Raw genomic sequence first — 7,056 nt, 5'->3', positions numbered from 1 at the left:
AGACTCAGCTTCTCCTTTAGTCAGTGGGTTCTGGTTAGAGAATCAGTTCTGGCCTGGGCACTGAGCAGGAGATAGTGTTTCTCCATTGGGCTTGCTGACCCCAGGCTTCTGCTCCTCTATTCTTTTTTTTTTTTTGAAGGAAAATTTGTATTTTAATTATTTGTATGTATAGGAAACTCAACAGTATACTTTTTTTTTTGGAGACAGAGTCTTGCTCTGTCGCCCAGGCTGTAGTGCAGTGGCCAGATCTTCGCTCACTGCAAGCTCCGCCTCCTGGGTTCACACCATTCTCCTGCCTCAGCCTCCCGAGTAGCTGGGACTACAGGTGCCTACCACCTCGCCCAGCTAGTTTTTTTGTATTTTTGTAGTAGAGACGGGGTTTCACTGTGTTAGCCAGGATGGTCTCGATCTCCTGACCTCGTGATCCGCCCGTCTCGGCCTCCCAAAGTGCTGGGATTACAGGCTTGAGTCACCGCGCCCGGCCAACAGTGTACACTTAACCCAGTTTAGTGGCAAGTTCTTTAGCCTTTGCCTTTTTGAGCTTGGCGATACGAGCCAAAGACTTGGGACCCAGGACATTGCCGCCCCAGTGACGGCGGATCTCATCGTATCTGTCGTTGTAATTGGTCCTGATAGCTTCCACCAGCTTAGCCGAAGCGCCTTTGTCTTCCTAGTTCACGTGTGTGAAGGCGACAGTGGTGCAGGTCTTCCTGTGGACTAGACGTCCCAGTCTTGCTTTCCCCTTGATAATGCAGTAAGGGACCCCCATTTTACGACACAGGGCAGGCAAGAAGACAACCAGCTCGATGGGATCCACATCGTGTGCAATCACCACCAGCTGAGCTTTCTTGTTCTCCACGAAGGTGGTGATGGTGTTAACTCCTGCACGAAGGACAGGTGGTCTCTTAGTGGGGACGTCCCCTTTGCTAGCAGCTTTCTTCTCGCCCGGGCCAACAGCCTCTGCTGCTTCTCTTGCTTTGTCTCTGGTCTGTACTTGTGGGCCAGCTTAAGCAGCTCAGTAGCTGTCTGGCGGTCCAGGGCCTGGGTGAACTGGTTAATAGCAGGAGGCACTTTCAGCTGCTTATAGAGGATGGCTCTCTGCCGCTGCAACCTGATACAGCAGGGCCGTTTCACAAAGCGGGTGAGGTCTCTTTTGGACTGGATGTCCTGTCCAATGCCAAAATTCTTAGGTCTTTTCTCAAACAGGGGATTCACCACTTTCTTGGCCTCCTGCTTTTTCATGACAGCAGGGGCCGGAGCCACCTTCTTTCCCTTGGCCTTCTTTCCTTTTGGCATCTTGGGCAGTGGGAGGAGAGAGCTCTGCTCCTCTATTCTTAATCTCTCTCTCTCATTCTTTTTTTTTTTTTTTGAGATGGAGTCCTTCTCTTTGCTCAGTCGCCCAGGCTAGAGTGCGGTGGCAGGATCTTGGCTAACTAACTGCAACCTCTGCCTTCTGGGTTCAAGTGATTCTCATGCCTCAGTCTCCCGAGTAGCTGGGACTACAGGCGTGCCACCATGCCTGGCTAATTTTTTTTTTTTTTTTAATATTTTTGGTAGAGATGGGGTTTTACCATGTTTCCCAGACTAGTCTCGAACTCCTGGGCTCAAGTGATCCTCCTGCCTCGGCCTCCCATATTCTTGATCTCTTTTAAGTATACCTTTGTTAGTTGCCCATCTGTGTTGCCCTAAGAACACCACGTTCCTTGAGCTATCTTCATAGACCCCTGTGGATCTATGCTGCCATTGCATCCTTGCTGCCTGTTATTGAAGTGACGCCCATCTTATGTTTGATGGTTAGATGTTGCCATTTGGCCTTTGCTCCTCTGGGATACCACTGCTTCCAATGTTTTCAGGGAGCTGAGATATGAATTGGCATCTTCTGTTTTCCAGTGTCATCCACAAAGAACATGCATCTTGAGCTTTTCAATGATTTTGGTGTTCCCTCACCAGTGCACTCTTTCTCACCTTGGAAACTAGACTGTCCTCCAGGCAGGACTGACCCCATAGTGGTCAGCCAGTAAGATTAGACCCATTCTACATGTCTTCTTCTCTGAGCCTTTTGATCACTTTCTCCACAGTTTGCCACTACAGTAATCACATCTCAACTTTATTGAATGTAAGCTATCACTTTTTCTAAGATTTTAAGAGGAATCTAAGCAGAGTATTAGAACTGTCACCTACGGCCCTTGGGAGGATGTTAAATTTTGTTAAAGGTTATGGCAGAGTGTCCTCATATCAGTAAACTCCCCCTTATTTAACTTTAGGTTTCACTCACCTTGATCTGGTACCCAGAGAATCCTCTCCTTGCATGTCCTCCTCACTCTTGCCAAACCACCCCCATTCCTGTTTTACTTGTTAGCCAGATCCTACAGCAATCTTGACATCATCTCTCTCCTCCCTTAGCAGGCCCTCCTCCCCCATTTTGGTTATGCTGAGATTTGATCCTAAGTATGAAGGTGGTGGCCATGGAAACAGCAGATCCTGGAGGTCAAGCTCCTGCTTCATTTGATGCCTCTAAATAGTTTTCAGGAAAGTAGTGAGGGGGGACTTTTTTTGTAAGCTCCAGAAGTTTCAGAAGAAACTGGAGATCTAAGGCTCTCTTTTGAATCTACCCAAATATCTCATCCCAGCTCTCAGGATCCCTCTCATTCCCCATGGGGACCCTGACTTTGACATAGGAGACTGGCCTAGGCTGAGAATTCAGTCTTCTCTGAAGTTCTGCCATTCATCTGGTTAAGCCTTGTGCTCATCTTTTGGTTGTCCTCTGCCCTCTGGCTGCAGGAGATTAGAGTCTCTTTAAAACCTGTTAAGAAGCTCCCTGTCCCCTAATTCTCACACTTTCCTTTCAGTTCTTGGTTAATAAATCTGAGTCTGTCATTTTCTTTCATCCTTCAATCAGTGGTACTTAGCAACAGCCACTAAATTCCGCAGTCCTTATAATAATCACTTCCCTCATCTCTCCCAATGTTTGGGACATTACACCAGCTAGTGTGTCTGTGACCGCCCCTATTCATCCCATCCTAGTTCATTGTAGGGGAAAGTGTTAGCTGATTGCTTTCCATATTACCCTTAAAATCTATTTAAGCATTATAATCATATTTACTGTATAGACCTTTTCTGATTGTTCTATTATCTCAGTTCCTGGGTCTGCATGCCCTGCTCTTCCTCACAGCAGTTTATTTCCTTCCGTAAGTGTAATACTTTACTGTGAACTCAGCTGTGATCGAGTTTTCTGTGGAAGCCTCATTTGAGCTATGTTTCCTTTATGTCTTCCTCTGCAGAGAATCTAGGATTCTTGTCTGTTCTGGACCAGTTTTGTTAAATCCTATATCGTGCTGGTATCACAGATTCAGATACCACAGACAAAGGCTCAGGTTTAGTGACAATTCACAGGTGATTCTCTTTGCCCAGTGCCCAGGAGATGCACTCTTGGGCTTGCGGGAGGAGCTGGCCAGGGTCCTACCTCACAGATGGCAAAAAATAATGCTGTTCCCATGCCTCGCCTCCGAATAGCTGAAGCCTCAATTCTTCTGTTCCTCTAAAGACATTAAAATATTAGCTTCAAGCCCCGAAGGCCCACGCCTGGGTCTGTTGGCTGTGTGGTCCCCAACACTTCTATTCTTGCCATTTTAGGTTTTGGTGCCTGCTTCTTTCCCAGCTCCTGGAAATTTTCCTTTCTTTAGTTTGAGCTCAACTCTAGTAAGTAAATCAGTTTGCTTTATTTTATCCTACAATTTTAGGTGTTTTTAGTGGGAAAGTGGCCTGAACTTGTCAGCTCCATCTACCACATTTACTGGAAATTATACCAATTTATTTTCAGAAAGCATGCTAGTTAGTCCACGGCAGTCAGAGAGGATTTTATGGAAAAATTCAACAGATGATAACTTCAGGTATTAGAGCCATAAATGCAGGGAAGTTTTTCTCTAAGCTTGGAATGGGATTTCCATTACTCTGCACTCAATATGTGAACATTATATTTTCCTTTATAGTGGATGAAGGAACCACCGTTTCTAATGGAAACAGTTGGTGTTTATATATTTCTTATTCCTAAAGGTCACAGGATCATTAATGTGACAACATCATCTTGCTAGAAGTGACTGTTCAAGCAACAGTAATATGTTGAGCCATTGCCTGGTGATTAGGGGAAACTTCAAAGTGATAAAATACAGAAAATGAATATATAAATAGAAGTAGTTGAAAATTTCCAGATAATCTTGATAAATGGAGCAAGGGAAAAAATAGGTGCATTTCACTTAGATTTCAGAGAGAGGATTTTTGGGTTGCATTTGAGTATTCAACTTAAATCTGCCTCCAGGCACTAGAAAATGGTGGAGCTGACATCTACACAGCAGATCACAATGGATTTCACTACCCTGACAGCAAGACAGAGGTCATATATATATGTAATATATATTTTTTCTTTTCTGTCAGAGATATTCCCAGCGCATAAGGCAAGTGAAGGCACATTTTCACTCATCTGTTGGCAGATATGTCTACAGTTGCCATCCTTTCCAGCCTGCTTCCTGTACATGGCATAATTAAAGGGTCCATGAGCTAAAAGGCTGGACGACAATATGCCTAGAGGGGTCCAGAGAGACAGTGTAAGTCAGCAATGCTTAAAAACAGGAAGAAAAAACTGTCATGCAAAGACACACTGAGAGCAGAGCTGTGGCCAAAATGATCGCATGTGAGGCAGGAGCTGAGGGCGGGCATCCAAGAGAACTGTATTTGATCTTCATTTTAAAATATCAGATGTGTAGTGTTAGGGTTGAGGAGCTAAAAATAGGCAGCACTCCATATAACCCACTCCCTCCAATTTCTTATAATTAATTCTCAAACAGCTTGTATTTCCCTACCATCATGCATTAAGAGGTACATTAAGGACAGTATTTGAAAATGTCCCAGAAATAAAATACAATTTTTAAGTCATAGGCTTATATGAATAATACTGATATCTATTTTATTTTATTTTTCTTTTTGAGATGGAGTTTTGCTCTTGTTGCCCAGGTCAGAGTGTAATGGTGCCATCTCAGCTCACTACAACCTCCGCCTCCAGGGTTCAAACGATTCTCCTGCCTCAGCCTCCCGAGTAGCTGGGATTACAGGCATGCGCCACCACATCTGGCTAATTTTGTATTTTTCAGTAGAGATGGGGTTTCTCCATGTTGGTCAGGCTGGTCTCGAACTCCTGACCTCAGGTGATCCACCCACCTCGGCATCCCAAAGTGCTGCGATTACATATGTCAAAGAATATTTGTCGTGTCATGCTTTCAAAAAGTATTTACGTTTTTAATTTTTTTCTATTTTTTCATCTTTTTAAATTTATGCTTTCTCAGGTTGAATAAAAAAGTATTTAGATATGATATTCCAGATACCTCTATCATGGGACATCACTAATTATAAGTAAAATACAATGAACATTTATTCGAAGGCTGTGTATATTTTGTTTGGTTTTATACACAGCATGTAAATTATGATTACATGTGTTTAATATTTTGGCAGGAAAACTGCCTATAGAGGAAAGCAATAAAAACTATGCGTCACTTCATTTGTGTATACATATTTTTTTTAGTACTTTACTGCTTTTCCTCTTTGTCACATTGGGTTGGTTTCAGTGGTTTGGTCTATTTTCTCTCATTCATTTTTTTTCTTTTCAAGTTCTCCTATGTATGTTTATTTTCTCTATTTCCTGGATTTACCATGTGTATTATTTCCACTTCTTTTTGAGCAATTTACTTACTTTGTTTCCTCCTAATTAAGCATTGTGTTCCCATCCAAGACCTATTAATATTAAGGGTTGCTTTTTCCAAATGGTGATTCAAACAATGTGCACACTAGGATGAAAGCAACTTTAGTACAATTTTCCACTAAGAGCAGTGCCTTCTGTATACGAACTTGGCTTCCTAAAATCTCAAGTCCCTTATTCCTCCTAGTGACCTGGCAGCACACAGGACATGTCTCTATCTCTAAAGGGTCACAGGAAGCTCAGGCTTATTGGATCATCATCCCAAGCTTTTACTCAGGAAAAGTTTTCAAGTGTAGGGGATAGGGCTGCTAAGAGAAAAACGTACTCTTCACTGTTAACCTTTCTACCTATGGTTTTATCGTCTTAAAGCCCATATATTCTGGATTCTGGGAGTTTCTCTGAAACATGCTTTAGGGTGAGCAGAGTTTTTTTTACACCTCTGTATGAAAATAGCTCAGGTGAATAGGACATAAGTACTGAATGGGAGGGTGAGTGTCAAAGAGAGGAGTTGGATGACTTCAACGTTCTGACTTGGGTGGTTGAGCAGAGGGTGCAGGCATTCACAGAAGCAATAGCAAAGGATGAGCAAGTTTTAAGGGAAGGATAAATAATTTAAGTTTTATTTATAGTTTCGTGAAACCTAATTGATATATAATGAGAAGCTCACATTTAAAATGTAAAATCTAATGGGTTTTAACATGTTTGTATGCCATGAAACCATTACCATGGTCAACATAATAAACATTTCCATCACCTTCAAAAGCTTCCTGGTGTTCCTTTATAATCCATCCCTCCATCCGTGCCCTGTCATCTCAGGGAACCATTGATCTGCTTTCTGTCACTGTATATTAGTTTGGATTTTCTAGAATTTGACATGAATGGACTACTATATGAATTACTCCTTTTTGTTTGGCTTCTCCCATTCAGCATAATTATTTTGAATCTATCCTTGTTGTGTATCAATAGTTCACTTCCTTTTATTGCTAAGTAGTATTCCATTGTATAGATATACCAAATTTTTTTTATTCATTCACTTGTTGATGGACATTTGGGTTGTTTTTAATTTAGACTATTACAAATAAAGTTGCTAGGAACATAAGTGTACAAGTCTTTGTGTGTACAGATGATATTTTTCTTTCTCTTGGGCATGGTTTCATTTATAGCTTGGGTAAATATCTATGAGTGGGATAGCAAAATTATGTGGTTAGGGATATGTTTAACTTTTAAAGAAACTGACAAACCATTTTCCAAAGTAATGATATAATTTTACATTACCACCAGCAGTATATGGGAGAGCTTCAATTGCTCTA

At 42.0% G+C, this 7,056-nt stretch overlaps 1 pseudogene; it reads right to left on the bottom strand.

Moving 5' to 3' along the window:
- Window positions 1–359: 359 nt before the first annotated feature.
- LOC107129466 (large ribosomal subunit protein eL8 pseudogene) lies at window positions 360–1,297 on the bottom strand (annotated as a pseudogene).
- Between the last annotated feature and the right edge of the window lie 5,759 nt (window positions 1,298–7,056).

Source organism: Macaca fascicularis, chromosome 4 (genome assembly GCF_037993035.2).
Source record: "Macaca fascicularis isolate 582-1 chromosome 4, T2T-MFA8v1.1".
NCBI classification, from domain to species: domain Eukaryota; kingdom Metazoa; phylum Chordata; class Mammalia; order Primates; family Cercopithecidae; genus Macaca; species Macaca fascicularis.
The sequence above is the reverse complement of the archived record's forward strand: the minus strand, read 5'-3'. Positions and strand labels throughout refer to the sequence as shown.